The following is a 16,639-nucleotide window of genomic DNA, read 5'->3' as shown; positions in this document are numbered from 1 at the left end:
TGTTGAATTAAATTAATTAAATACATTCTAAAAATGATTTAAAACTTTAGAAAATCATATAAAATAAACCGTATCTCCGATGAAAATACTTTCTACATGAAAGTTGCTCAGAACGACGAGACGAATCCGGATACGCAGCCCGTTCATCCGCCAGACACCCCTAGCATATCGAACACGCAACTTGCCCCCTCCGGTACATCTGTCCGAAAACGCGAAACACCGGGGATATTTTCCCGGATGTTTCCCCCCTTCGCCGGTATCACCTCTTATCGCGTTAGGGCACACCTAACACCGCGGTTTGCTTTGTCATGCATCGTTATGCATCTGTTTGCATTGTATTCATTGTTTCTTCCCCCTCTTCTCTCCGGTAGACTACGAGACTGACGCCGCTGCTGGTGCCCCGACCGACTACGCTGTTGATGACCCCTCCTTCTTGCCAGAGCAACCAGGCAAGCCCCCCCTTGATCACCAGATATCGCTTATTCTTCTCTCTACTGCTTGCATTAGAGTAGTGTAGCATGTTACTGCTTTCCGTTAATCCTATCCTGATGCATAGCCTGTCTTTGCCACTACTGTTGTTACCTTTACCTGCAATCCTACATGATTAGTATAGGATGCTAGTTTCCATCAGTGGCCCTACATTCTTGTCCGTCTGCTGTGCTATACTATCGGGCCGTGATCACTCGGGAGGTGATCACGGGTATATACTATATACTTTATAAATTATACATGTGGTGACTAAAGTCGGGCCGGCTCGTGGAGCACCCGCGAGTGATTCACGGATTGGGGGCTGAAAGGACCTTTGTCCCGACGGCCCTCTGGGTGGATCTTTGTGGCGGAGCGACAGGGCAGGTTGAGACTACCTAGGTGAGAGGTGGGCCTGGCCCTGGTCGGTGTCCGCGGTTACTTCAAATTAACACGCTTAACGAGATCTTGGTATTTGATCTGAGTCTGGCCATTTGGTCTATACGCACTAACCAACTACGTGGGAACAGTTATGGGCACTCGACGTCGTGGTATCAGCCGAAGCCTTCGTGACGTCAGCGACTGAGCGGCGCGCGCCAGGTTGGACCGCGTAACGAACTTCCTTTGTAATGGAGGTTGCTAGGTCTGCTCTCCGGCCGCGTACGCAACGTGCAGGTGTGCAATGGGGATGGGCCCAGACCCCTGCGCGCATAGGATTTAGACCGGCGTGCTGACCTCTCTGTTGTGCCTAGGTGGGGCTGCGACGTGTTGATCTTCCGCGGCCGGGCATGACCCAGAAAAGTGTGTCCGGCCAAATGGGATCGAGCGTGTTGGGTTATGTGGTGCACCCCTGCAGGAAGTTTATCTATTCGAATAGCCGTGTCCCTCGGTAAAAGGACGACCCGGAGTTGTACCTTGACCTTATGACAACTAGAACCGGATACTTAATAAAACACACCCTTCCAAGTGCCAGATATAACCCGGTGATCGCTCTCTAACAGGGCGACGAGGAGGGGATCGCCGGGTAGGATTATGCTATGCGATGCTACTTGGTGAACTTACCATCTACTCTCTTCTACATGCTGCAAGATGGAGGTGGCCAGAAGCGTAGTCTTCGACAGGATTAGCTATCCCCCTCTTATTCTGGCATTCTGCAGTTCAGTCCACCGATATGGCCCTTTACACATATACCCATGCATATGTAGTGTAGCTCCTTGCTTGCGAGTACTTTGGATGAGTACTCATGGTTGCTTTTCTCCCTCTTTTCCCCCTTTCCCTTCTACCTGGTTGTCGCAACCAGATGCCGGAGCCCAGGAGCCAGACGCCACCGTCGACGACGACTCCTACTACACTGGAGGTGCCTACTACTACGTGCAGGCCGCTGACGACGACCAGGAGTAGTTTAGGAGGATCCCAGGCAGGAGGCCTGCGCCTCTTTCGATCTGTATCCCAGTTTGTGCTAGCCTTCTTCAGGCAAACTTGTTTAACTTATGTCTGTACTCAGATATTGTTGCTTCCGCTGACTCGTCTATGATCGAGCACTTGTATTCGAGCCCTCGAGGCCCCTGGCTTGTATTATGATGCTTGTATGACTTATTTTATTTTTAGAGTTGTGTTGTGATATCTTCCCGTGAGTCCCTGATCTTGATCGTACACGTTTGCGTGTATGATTAGTGTACGATTGAATCGGGGGCATCACAAGTTGGTATTAGAGCCGACTGCCTGTAGGAATCCCCCTTCCACACTCCTTGGCCGAAGTCGAGTCTAGTCATTACAAAAGTTTTACTAACATGGTTGTGTGTCTTACGGGCCCACGTCGCCATCTCGGTGGTATTAGGATCTTTTATTCCTCGACCTATACTCTGGGACTCTGATCTCTTTTTAATATTTGGGTTAAATGATTTTTACTAACGCCGACTCTAGGTTCTCGTAACTACTTCCACCCGGAGAGCCCCTTACTCCAGATGATTACTTAGTGCACCGAAGAATTTTGAATATACTCTCCGATGTTCTCTCGAGACTTTGTTCTTGCTTTTTCAATTCCCTATCACCGATATATCCCTATGGATAAATACATACACTTGCCGTTCATACCTTCAGTCGAAGTTGCTCTTGTTATTACTAGATACCACGAAAAATTTGCCAATATCTCGAGAATCCTTTGTGCCTACTGTTAGCTCTTTTCAGCGTGAATACACCTGCAAATAATTCCTCACACTTATCGAGGATTCGTTCATCCCCAGTGGATCACGTGTTTCACAAAATTCTTTGAAATACTATTCGGTCTTCCAAAAATCCTCAGCAGCCTATTGCTCTTGAAATTCTTGCTTGCTTGCATTATGGTTAATTCCATAAGTCTCGTAATCTTATTGACTTCCCTTGTCATTTTCATTTTGAGTCCGTTAATTCAATATGTTGCGAATGCCCGCAATCCTCAATCAGATCCTAGAATTCATCCTTCCGGCTCAGACGTCATTTTAAACATGAGCTTGTTCTCGACCAATCTATTTGCCATCAATTTTACCCTTAGGTATATGGAACTTATCCACCCTTGATCAGAGCGGCTGCTTCCGATCCTTCGATTTGGAAGCATAATTCCTTTGCCTTTAAGCTCTGAATTATTCCGATGATTTCATAACTTGTTGCATTTGCATTCTTTCCTCTTCTGGTTGAGTACCGATACTCATACCAGATCCTTTGTGGACCATCAAGTCCTTTGTTGGATTGTTATCCGACAGTGTCCTTCATATTTAATCACCGTGGAAGTTCTTTCCATGATACATAATGCCATTTGTAAATTATATTCTTTGATTTGGCCAACCATGCTCTGCTCTCGAGCTGGTGGTATTTACTATTGAAGCTTGTGGTATATGTTTCCACGATACCCTGACGGGTTGAACCTATGCCTTCCTTAATATGTGTGAACTCGGAAGTTTTCACGAGTCATACTCATCTGGTATTTCACCAGGTAAAACTTTCAACACTAATGCCTTTATCAAAGCGAGAAGTGAATGGAAGCTTATACATTGAAGAAGTGGGAGTCGACCTTGAACCTTGCGTTCATGCCCATGGACACGATGTATAACTTATCATGGAAGCTGCTCGTAAAAATAATTACCCCCTTGTTATAAGTTCATCTTGTATCCGTGGTTCGATCATTTATGATCGTGGTTTCCGACCATGTTCTCCTTTAAATACCATTTCTCGTGCAAGTTTAAGCACTTGTCTTTTGCAGAGTAATACCCTAGTCCAACCTCTACTTTGATTCGTCGTCGAGTATTACCCCCCTGGTATCTCAAGATTATCACGGAACTGCATAACTTCTTATGAGTTCTTCATCAAGTGCTACATTCTCATTGATTCCAATTTTTCACGGGCTCTGAGTTATTTAACACTCAAAGACACCGATAACTGACTCGAGTCCGCATCGCGATTAAGCAACTCTTGGTAACCTTCATTACTTAAGAGTTTGAACTCAATCACGTCATTCCTAGCCTGTTTGGCTATATCCTTGTCGTGCCGATTTTAACTGTGCTACCTGGTCCTCTTCCCAGAGCACAATTTTTGACGATGAGCTAAGCTTACGTTGATCTTTCCTCATCATATCATTTTTCTTTGGACAGCAAGCTTGCTTTGGAGTTTGTGTCGTACCCTTGGTTCCATTAACCTTTCGTTTCATCATTCCTTCGACTTGATGTCATCGCCGATCTATTACATCTTCGTGGAGCCTGTCGACAAAATTTGTCGTGATCATCATCAACATCTTGACTCCTTCCTGGATATCAATTGAATTCATGATGAGAAATACCATCCTTGCCCTCGATGAATTTTATTATCATCGACCACTATTGCCTTCCCACCAACACAACTTGTTCGTGTTTGGTGTTATACCTTGAGTTCCCTGCCATCCAGCAATTGTTCTTCTTTACTCGGAACATTACCATCTCTTATGTCATCAATGTTGTGAGAATTACACCACCTCTTAAGAATTTGTGATACAGTGATGCTTCTCACCATCACCATTCTTTTCTTGGTCCCGGTGTTGAGTGAACTCTGTTCTGCAAATTTAATATCTCTAGCAACCCTATTGCTTTAGAGTTATTGGACAATAATTCCAATTTAGTGTGTTGGTTGCTCAATTGCCATTCCGACTTTGGGCGTGCAACCCAACCCATATTTCGAGTGCACCTTTCAACCCATGTTTAATTGTGTATGTTTTCCTCCAGCATACATCATTAAGTCATTTGATCTGGCTGATGTTATCTCCTTGTTCACATAGTTGTGGAAATCCATCCTTTTTGGAAATGTCAATGGATTGTCGCTGAGTCAATCAGTCACCTCCTCACCTCTCCTTGATTTAATGATGAACTCTAGTTTCAGAACTCGCTTCCATGGTTTAATTCCCGAGAATCATACAATGTCACCTCGACAATTTGCGTTGCACCTTTCTTCTCAGGCATCCTGAGTCTAAGGTATCTTGACACCAATCAGATCTGAATCTCGGTTAGATATGATGGTTGGAACATATTTTCAAGAGTTAGAACATTGGTCCCTATATGCCCCAGTAAGGTGATGTCATGCCTAGCATGCCTGACCAGAGGACCTAGTGTTATAGTCTCCTTTTTAACGAAGTTAATCATTTTTCCATGAGAAAATTGAATGCCTTGTTTAATAAGTTTATCCTGATGGATCCTTTGTGTATCCAAAGTCCGATTTTTGCTTGAAGACCATGTCAATACTATCCCGAAGCATGTCTGTGGTACTCCGATTTTCAATAAGAGCATTTGAAGCACAATGCTAAATTCTCTCTATCAATTATTCAAACACCGCTGTATGGGTAATGTCATGAACTTCCTCTCCCCTTACCTAAAGGGTTTTCTACATTATATCCTGTCATGGATATCATGCTCTGCTTGTCCTTGGGAAGGATATGCCCTTGAAATATGTGTTTAAACACATTTTCCTTTCCATTGTTCTGTTTAATCTGATAATCATATTTTCCTTTCCATTGTTTGGCTTAACCTTTCTTGTGATCTATATGATCTAAGCAGTAATATTCTTCTGCTTAGGTAAACACCTCGGTGTACAATTCTGTCAGCAAAACCCTGTTACTATAGTTGATGACATTCCGGTAACCATCGATGGCCGAGAACCTTGCCTATTGGTCTGCCTCGTTCAACGAGCTGGAGAATGGTTCTCTTCGTCCCTTGCCCTTGGTACCAACGTTGTTACCAACATAACTAACAGGCTATTCTCCGACCTATCTTGCTATCATGACCATGCAAGATGTCAGTGCCCTTTCTACTTTTAACCCACATGGTGGGCCCATAACCACAGTTCCACAGGATCGAAACCCGACTCTCCTGTACCCCTTGTTTCCAAAGTTATTCCTCACGCGCGACTTTGTATGTAATTCACGAGCCACCTTTCGAGAGATCACCAATTCTGGTATCCGAAACAATACTTATGCCCATTGCTCTGAACCCCTTTCACACTCTATTTCAGGCAACAAATGATTGCCTATCCGCTTGAAACTTCTTATTGCACCTTCTTACCTTGCTCTCGATATTTTCTTAAGTTTCAATTCGAGAGTTACTTTCGGCCACCTTCCCCGATGTTATCAACCAGATAGTCAACCTTGCAGAGATAGGTTCTTCCGGAATACCCACACGTTATTCTTTCATAAGTACGATGGAGTTCCTGAAGAAAGGATGCCGACTTCATCATGATGACCTAAAGCACAGAAATGAAGACATCAATGTAATGGGTCGACCTCTCCGAGATGAGCAACAAGAATGAGAAGATCCGTTAGAATTTCGTAACCAAATCTTTCCCCCTTACTCCATCTCTTAGATCTCGGGACGAGATTTCTTGTAGTGGAGGAGAATTGTGATGCCCGGATAATTAAGCTACAGTGATTCTCCGCTAATCATGCCATGTCACTTCGATTACTGTTGCTAATCTCGCGTTAGTTCAAAACCGATTCAAATTCAAAATTGAATTAAAAGCAAACATAAATTTTTTTCAAACTTTAAAACTAAAATGTTCGGGCCGTGCCAGATAATGCATAGGTGATTATGGTGGTGAAACCAATTTTTTATGAAATGCTTAACTGCACTAAAATGATTTAAATAGTAGCAAACCTAATTATTTAAATGCCTTTACTAATTAGTAAAATATCAAACTAAATTATTTGGGGACTAGACTTTTTGTGACAGTGGACTAAATTGAAGAACTAAATGCTAAGTATATATTTTACAAAAACTAAAATAAAAGGAAATAAAACAAAAGGAATAAAAGAAAGGAAAAGAACCCTGGCCAACTGGGCCAGACGGCCCAGCAGGCCAGTCCATTAACCAGGCGGCCCAACCGGCCCCACTCCCCTATAACCCCCCTTCCCCGAAACCCTAGCCATTATCCCTCTCCTCCCCACTCTCCCCACGACTCCTCCCCTTTTCTCGATCTGGATCGGGGCGCTCGGGCCCCGACCCCGCGCCCGTCGTCGTACGCCGGAGGCCACCTCATCGGAGCCTCTCCACCTCGACCACGCCGTCCTCGTCCTCATCCCCGGACGGCCTCCACGAGCCCGCGTCGCCGACACGCCGAACCGCCGCCTTGACCTCCCCCATCCTCGACCACCCCTCGCCGGCCGCTGCTTCCTCGTCCTTGTCGTCACTGTCGCCACCGCCGCCTCGAGCTCACTCTTGCACACCTGCAGGGCCTAGTGAGCAACCGCCCCCTCCCTTTCTCCTCTACGCCTCTCGTCGCGTCTCTCCCCCATCGCCTCTCCCCGTCCGGTCTCGTCTCCGACCGTGGTCACCTCGCGCTGGCCGCACCCAGCGTGCGCGCGCGGCCCCGTGACCTGCGCGCCCGTGCCTTGCTAGCTCCACCGCGGCCCTCAACTCCCGGGCTGAGCTCCGACCGCCCCCGAGCCCCGCTGCAGCTTCTCGCCGGCGAACGTTGTCGACCGGCCCCCGCTTCTGCTCGCCCCTGCGTCGCCGCGCCCGCGTCGGCCTCCACCGCCTCCACCTCCGCAGCTGGGCGCCCGCGCCCTCCATTCTGCTGCCTACTGCCGCCTACCTCGCCGGCCTCCCCTTCCACGCCCTGTCGCCGCCTAGGCCTGCGCCCGTCGTGCCTGCCGCCCCCCCGCCGTCGCCAAACGCTCAGGCGCCCGGCATCAGACGCCCGCGCCAGCACCCTGGGGCTCCATCGCCCGTTCGGGCCATGCCCTGCACCCGACGCCCGCTAGGCCTCTATGCCACTGGACAGCGGGCCCCCAACCCAGAACGATTTTAAATAAAAAAAATAAAAATGAATTAATAAAATAAATAAATTATTATTTAATTAGTAAATTAATTAAGTTATCTAATCTTGTTTAATTAATCTAATTAACTAGTTAGGTTAATTAAACAGTAATTAGATTAGCTAAATCCTAATAAATCTAAACAGAGTATGACAGGTGGGTCACACTGGACCCACACGTCAGTTTGACCAGTCAACACCTCTGTTGACTGCTGACGTCATGATGACGTCAGCATGCCCTATTCTGGATAATGTTGAATTAAATTAATTAAATAAATTCTAAAAATGATTTAAAACTTTAGAAAATCATATAGAATGAACCGTAGCTCAGATGAAAATACTTTCTACATGAAAGTTGCTCAGAACGACGAGGCGAATCCAGATACGCAGCTCGTTCGTCCGCCACACACCCCTAGCATATCGAACACGCAACTTGCCCCCTCCGGTACATCTGTCCAAAAACGCGAAACACCGGGGATACTTTCCCGGATGTTTCCCCCTTCGCCGGTATCACCTCTTACCGCGTTAGGGCACACCTAACACCGCAGTTTTCTTTGTCATGCATCATTATGCATCTGTTTGCATTGTATTCATTGTTTCTTCCCCCTCTTCTCTCCGGTAGACTATGAGACCGACGCCGCTTCTGGTGCCCCGACCGACTACGCTGTTGACGACCCCTCCTTCTTGCCAGAGCAACCAGGCAAGCCCCCCTTGATTACCAGATATCGCCTATTCTTCTCTTTACTGCTTGCATTAGAGTAGTGTAGCATGTTACTGCTTTCCGTTAATCCTACCCTGATGCATAGCCTGTCTTTGCTACTACTGTTGTTACCTGTACCTACAATCCTACATGCTTAGTATAGGATGCTAGTATTCCATCAGTGGCCCTACATTCTTGTCCGTCTGCCATACTATACTATCGGGCCGTGATCACTCGGGAGGTGGTCACGGGTATATACAATATACTTTATAGATGATACATGTGGTGACTAAAGTCGGGTCGGCTCGTGGAGCACCCGCGAGTGATTCACGGATTGGGGGCTAAAAGGACCTTTGTCCCGACGGCCCTCTGTGTGGATCTTTGTGGCAGAGCGAGAGGGCAGGTTGAGACTACCTAGGTGAGAGGTGGGCCTGGCCCTGGTCGGCGTCCGCGGTTACTTCAAAATAACACGCTTAACGAGTTCTTGGTATTTGATCTGAGTCTGGCCATTTGGTCTATACGCACTAACCAACTACGTGGGGAAGTTATGGGCACTCGACGTCGTGGTATCAGCCGAAGCCTTCTTGACGTCAGCGACTGAGCGGCGCACGCCGGGTTGGACTGCGTAACGTGACTTCCTTTGTAATGGAGGTTGCTAGGTCTGCTCTCCGGCCGCGTGCAACATGCAGGTGTGCAATGGGCGATGGGCCCAGACCCCTCCGCGCATAGGATTTAGACCGACGTGCTGACCTCTCTGTTGTGCCTAGGTAGGGTTGCGACGTGTTGATCTTCCGCGGCCGGGCATGACCCAGAAAAGTGTGTCCGGCCGAATGGGATCGAGCGTGTTGGGTTATGTGGTGTACCCCTGCAGGGAAGTTTATCTATTCGAATAGCCGTGTCCCTCGGTAAAAGGACGACCCGGAGTTGTACCTTGACCTTATGACAACTAGAACCGGATACTTAATAAAACACACCTGTCGTAGATTTGTCACGGCAGATGTCCTAGGGCGAGGACTTAGTCGTGAGGCCAGCACATCTATGCAGTAGCTTGAGAGGGGTTGAGCGGAATCGAGAGACACAACACAAGACGAGGATTTAGACAGCTTCGGGCCCCGGGAAACATCATCCGGTAATAACCCTACATGCTGTTTGAGGCTAGATCTCATTACGCTCATGAGGGAGTCGTCGTAAACCGGCTCTCCTCTAATTGTGTCTAGCCCTAGAGATTATTGATTGTTGCCTGTTGTTTCTTTGGGGAGCCCTGCCCCTCCTTATATATGTTGAAGGGCCGGGTTACATGTGGAGTCCTATTAGGATTAGGACTAGTCTATCTCTAATACAAACCGGATACAAGTCCAGGTCTTAACTCCTTGTAAGACAAATATTCCTCACGCCTTTCCTCTTAAACCGGCCCACCATAGTATGAACCGGCCTTCATGAACCGCCCGTTGGGCCACCGGGTCTTGTCGCTCCTCTGACCAGCCTGCCGGATTACCAATGAATCGTAAACCGCTAGGTCCAAACGGGTCGCCAGTGAATCGTTAAGTCTCAGCCGGGTCTCAAGTAAACCGCCAAGTCCGGCCGGGTTATACTTCCGGCCGGTTTACGCCGCGGGGTATATCCCCGACATTAGCCCCCAGTTTAATTTGGATTTATCCATGTTAAACTGATCCTGTAAAACAAACACAAGAACAAATTTGACAGATTATGCTCCGGGTTAAGAATTCTTGTAAACCGGCATCTGATCATCCTTAAGTCCTTGTCATTTCCTCCTTCTAGAAAATCCGGGTCAACAAGCCAGCTTCATACTCAATTTGCTGATATTGGTTTCTCACAGAGAAATATTGTAAAGAATAATCCACTTGAGTCGGCTTCCAAAGCGCCGGTTTAAGAAATATGGGTCTTGAAATACTTATCTGATATTCAGCCGGTTTGAAGATGTAAAACTTGCCGGTTTAATATTACCAAAATTGTCGGTTTATAAATATTTATGGCATCGGGTCATAATTGTTGTCTACACCGGGTCATGTAATTGATCTTCCTGATTTGCTCAAAACTGATAAACTGAAAACGTTCCTCCTTTATATGCATAATACCTGTAGCCCCCAAGTCTTAAGAGGAGAACATTTTGATAACTTAAGACTTGCTCCAATAAGTGTTTTCAACCTTGAAGAAATCCGGTTTGTTCATCTCAATCATATAAACTGAATACTCCATATATGTAGCCCCCAAGTGCCGGGTTGTCATGCTTGCAGCAACCTGGGACTTGTAATTGCTTATAAAAACTTCAATCAGTGTAGCCCCCAAGGGCCGGGTCATTATGCAATAATGAGCAGGGACTTTGTAAATATAATCATGTAGACTTGAGCAGTGATGTGTAGCCCCCAAGGGCCGGCTTAGTAAGATAATACTGAACCGGGACTTGATATATACTTCAATGAAAATAACATCTTATAATGTAACTTCCATCGTAGGGCCTGAACCCACGTCCACAAGGTTAAGAGCTTTGTGCTTTACCAACTGAGCAGTGGATCCTTCAATATAATGGACGAAAACTTGTGTACCTTGAATTGTTGACAGGAGCAATTGGTAGCCCCCAAGGGCCGGCTCATTATGATGTGATGAGTCGGGTCTTCAATAAGGCCAATAAAAAATGACTTTGCATTAGCCCCCAAGTGTCATGGTGCATGCTTGCAGCGACATGAGACTTGCATGTAATCTCAATTAGAATAATCTAGCCCCAAGTGCCGGGTCGTAAGCCTGCAGCGACTCGGGACTATTCCTTCCATTGTAGAATAAATCATATCCTTTGATAAAATAATAGCCATTGCGCTAAAGTGACTTTGAAAACCTCAATAATACCGGTTACTAATAACCATAATAAAAATCCAGCCATGTTGGCTATTCAAGATAATATAATCCGGTATGAAAACCTTATTCATTCAATATCATAATGAAAATTCAGCCAAGTTTGGCTATTTGCATAATATAACCCAATGATTTATAAGCGCATGATTCCAATGGCCCAATCCAAATATATACTGGCGACTTATAGTCCAAAGCCAGGCCGGGTTAACAAACACCGGATAATTTCTCATCATATACTGGCGACTTATCGCCTTAAAGCCAGGCCGGTTTAATAAACATCGGATAATGACTGATCATATACTGACAACTTGTAGTTGAAAGTCAAGCCGGGTTAATGAACACCGGTTTAAAAACATCACAAATCTTATCAAAAGAAAGAGAAACTTAGCAAAAGGCAAATAAAACCGTTGTAGTCAAGGCTTTTCACGGGCTGCCAGGCCCCAAATTTGATCAAGAGGTGTTGCTATGGTTCGGGTTCGACCAAGCCCCCAAGTGATGCTGTGGCATTACGCCGATCAAGAGGTGTTGCTATGGTTCGGGTTCGACCAAGCCCCCAAGTGATGCTGTGGCATTACGCCGATCAAGAGGCGTAGCTATGGTTGGGTTCGACCAAGCTCCCAAGTGATGCCGTGGCATTACGCCGATCAAGAGGCGTAGCTATGGTTCGGATACGACCAAGCTCCCAAGTGATGTTGTGGCATTACGCCGATCAAGAGGCGTAGCTATGGTTCGGATACGACCAAGCCCCCAAGTGATGCTGTGGCATTACGCCAATCAAGAGGTGTAGCTATGGTTCGGATACGACCAAGCCCCCAAGTGATCAATAATATGATAAGCCAATAAGGCATGACACCCATGTTTGAACCGCGCATCATGGTAGCAGGTCCTCTTTGGCACCCTTTAACTTTTTGCAAGAGATAAATCCTTCTTGAACCGGGATTTTGAACCAAATATTGAGAGCTTCAAAGCTTTGTGGGAGACATCTTTCCCTTGAACCGGATTTTAAACTGGAATCTTCATTTTCAGTCGGAAATTTTCTAATGACCTTTAAACTCGAACTTGCGAGAAGTTAATTCCTTTTTGAACCGGACATTTTCAAACCGGATTTGAGAGCTTCAGAGCTTTGTGGGAGAACAGATTTCCCTTGAACCGGATTGTAAACCGGATATTTGAGAGCTTCAGTGAGACTGACTTCCATTGAACCGGATTTTAAACTGGGATCCTTTCTGATGACCCGGAACTTCTTCATTGAGCCGGGATTTTGTAACTGTCATATACTTTCTAAGCCGGAAATTTTCTGACGGCCTTTAAATTTTCATCAATATAACAGTAGCCACCGGGACCGGGTTATCGGTCCCTCCATCGTCCTGGAGTTAAATTTGCTGAAACTGGCAAGATTTGCTGAATCATGTCATCGTAGCCCCCGAGTCTCAAAGGTTACTCGAGGAGTTGTTGAGATTCTCCATATTTTGACCGTGATATAAACCGGCATAACTTGTATATCATTGGTGTTGATAGCACGATGTGAATCCACAGAAGGTTGAGGTGACTGCGGCGGGTTATAAATGATCCCGTATGAGCCGTGTCAGCAACTCGGCCAATGGTTCCTTCCAACTGGCGATTTGAAGTTAACAAAACTGTAGTGGCGGCGACTTGTGCGCCTTCCCATTGAGCCATACAGTGCAGATGGCGGTTGATAATATATGATAATTTGCTTCCAATTTGTTGAAAGAAAAACCGGGCTTCCCAAGCAGTGACTTGCTCATACTCAATAACAGCTCATGCAGACAGTTGCGGCCCGGTGTGTTGATGTAGACCAGGCCGCGAGAGACGGACGGTAAAGACGACCGCAACATCTGAGGCGGCACAGACAGATGAACCGCCCGCGGCATTGTAAACCGGTGCGGACGGGCATGTTGTCCTCCTTGTTGTAAGCCGGCGTGGTCGCGAGAGACGGACACGGCGTTGTAAGCCGGTGCGGGAGTCCATTGAGTAACGACGACCACCTGTGCCAAAAGATGTTGGCGTGCCTCCATCTCCGCGGTATAATATCACTTTTTGTCATAAATAATTGCCCTGCATAAACAATATTGCAGACCAAGGCAAAGACAAACTTGGATGGATATCACCTGATTTGTTTGGACGACGGATGACCCGTTTATCGCGACAGAGGTAGCTCAGGCAGACCAGCGACTCAATATAGTTCCGTCGGCTCAGGCAGTCCGGCGACTTAATATAACCCCGGCGGCTCAAAAGCGGCAAGGGTGGCTCACCGCAGCTCCGGCGGGTTGATGTAGATTAAGCTGCACAGGCGGCGACTTGAGCACACCTGATATGTTAGGCTGGAAATTATCCGCCGCGGAGTTGATGATCACTACGGTGAAGTTGAAACCAATCACGAGCGAGTCAACCGTGAAAGCATACAGATGAGTCAGCCGCGGCGTTGTAAGCCGGCACGGACGTGCGAGTCAATCGCAGTCACGGTAAGCCGCACGGACGGCGAGTCAATCGCGACGTTTTTATAAGCTGGTGCAGACACACGAATCAGCCGCAGGTACGGACGGATGCAATCCGTACAGCGGGGCGACGACTTGCACGTGTATCCGTCGAGCATCATGACACGGACAAGCACTAATGCAAAAGTGATGTTTACGCGCACCCCTTATGCGACCCCTTTTTGTAAGGAATAATGGTCCTGCGGAAAAGTATCATAGACCAGAGTAATTGTTCTTAAACAATTTAATATGTATTGATAAAATACAAAGAAAGGATAGCACCTGATACTATTTGTCGGATGAACGTGGATACTAGGGATCAAAAACATAATCTGATGTAGCCCTAGCACCGTAGCCCATGTTCCTTTACCCACTGCCACGTTGATTTTCACGTGCAGATACAGCAGTCGAGAAATAGTGCCATGCTGGCTCAACACAGGAGTGACAACGACTCCTTGAATCGGTGAGGACTCAAGGCAGCAGGGCCAGCATGACCCGGGGCGGCTCAACACAAGCCGGCTTAAAATGAGGGGCAGCAGCAGCGGCCGGCCATGGTGGAGCCGCGGTAGAGGCGCGACACGGCGGGTTACGGTGGAGGTAGTGACAAGCCGACAACTTGGCGCATGGCGGCGGTTTGAGCAGAGGCTAGGGCGGCTGGAAACAGGCGGCCTAGGCGGCAGTTCGCCGCGGCATAGTCAACTCGTCATCCTGGGCGGTTCGACAGTGGCGGAAACCAATCAAAGCTTGGCTGGAGACGAGATAGCTAAAGCCTGGCACAGTGGCGGAGAGTCGCCTGCGAGGCGAGGCCGTAGCCGAGGCAGAGGCCATGTCCATCCCCACTTCCGAATCGTAGTCTCTTTTTTCTTATCACGATTTGCTTCCTGATGATGCCAACTTGGCTTTGCTACTTGGACTCTTCACGTGAGGTTGTACCAACAGTACAGAAGGGTATTAATCCATCACTTGTTAGCGAAACATGCTCCAACTAGCACTTTTTTTCTTGAGTAATCTTGAGGCTTCAAATACTGATATTTAATTCTCGTGACCTGACAGACTCATCAGCGGCTTATTTTGGTTGACTGCCCGTGACTTGCTTCACATGAGATGTAGTAGTAGTACTTGATGACTGTTTCTATTTGACTTGGTCCTCACGCCAGAAATTAACAGCGACGTAGTACCACTATTTGCATCGGGACTTGGCAGATCGCGTGTGTAGGCGCGGAGCAGCAAACGCAACTTGACGATTTATAGATAGAATAACTGCAACAGAGATTCCCCGTCCGTCTTTGCACGACCAGCGATTGACAGATTGTCTCGCCCTGGCGGCGAACCGGACGCGAAACCCTAATTTCTTTAATCTCAATCTCATATCTCCCTCCGATTGCTTGCCACGGAGACGTTGTATCTTCTTCTGTGCCGGTTCTTCTTCATCCAGCACATCGCGAGCTTTTCGATCCCTGTAAAGATCCCTTCAAGAACTCATCACCACCGTGCGCAGGCCCCACGGTGGGCGCCAACTATCGTGGATTTGTCACGGCAGATGTCCTAGGGTGAGGACTTAGTCGTGAGACCAGCGCATCTATGCAGTAGCTTGAGAGGGGTTGAGCGGAATTGAGAGACGCAACACAAGACGAGGATTTAGACAGCTTCGGGCCCCGGGAAACATCATCCGGTAATAACCCTACATGCTGTTTGAGGCTAGATCTCAATACGCTCATGAGGGAGTCGCCGTAAACCGGCTCTCCTCTAATTGTGTCTAGCCCTAGAGATTATTGATTGTTGACTATTGTTTCTTTGAGGAGCCCTGCCCCTCCTTATATATGTTGAAGGGGCGGGTTACATGTGGAGTCCTATTAGGATTAGGACTAGTCTATCTCTAATACAAACCGGATACAAGTCCAGGTCTTAACTCCTTGTAAGACAAATATTCCTCACGCCTTTTCTCTTAAACCGGCCCACCATAGTATGAACCGGCCTTCATGAACCGCCCGTTGGGCCACCGGATCTTGTCGCTCCTCTGACCCGCCTGCCGGATTACCAATGAATCGTAAACCGCCACGTCCCAACGGGTCGCCAGTGAATCGTCAAGTCTCAGCCGGGTCTCAAGTAAACCGCCAGTTCCGGCCGGGTTATACTTTCGGCCGGTTTACGCCGCGGGGTATATCCCCGTCAACACCCTTCCAAGTGCCAGATATAACCCGGTGATCGCTCTCTAACAGGGCGACGGGGAGGGGATCGCCGGGTAGGATTATGCTATGCGATGCTACTTGGTGAACTTACCATCTACTCTCTTCTACATGCTGCAAGATGGAGGAGGCCAAAAGCGTAGTCTTCGACAGGATTAGCTATCCCCCTCTTATTCTGGCATTCTGTAGTCCAGTCCACCGATATGGCCTTTTACACATATACCCATGTATATGTAGTGTAGATCCTTGCTTGCGAGTACTTTGGATGAGTACTCACGGTTGCTTTTCTCCCTCTTTTCCCCCTTTCCCTTCTACCTGGTTGTCGCAACCAGATGCTGGAGCCCAGGAGCCAGACGCCACCGTTGACGACGACTCCTACTACACCGTAGGTGCCTACTACTACGTGCAGGCCGCTGACGACGGCCGGGAGTAGTTTAGGAGGATCCCAGGCAGGAGGCCTGCGCCTCTTTCGATATGTATCCCAGTTTGGGCTAGCCTTCTTAAGGCAAACTTGTTTAACTTATGTTTGTACTCAGATATTGTTGCTTCCGCTGACTCGTCTATGATCGAGCACTTGTGTTCGAGCCCTCGAGGCCCCTGGCTTGTATTATGATGCTTGTATG

The sequence above is a fragment of the Triticum aestivum genome, chromosome 2D (assembly GCF_018294505.1).
Source record: "Triticum aestivum cultivar Chinese Spring chromosome 2D, IWGSC CS RefSeq v2.1, whole genome shotgun sequence".
NCBI classification, from domain to species: Eukaryota; Viridiplantae; Streptophyta; class Magnoliopsida; order Poales; family Poaceae; genus Triticum; species Triticum aestivum.
Note: the sequence above shows the minus strand (reverse complement) of the source record.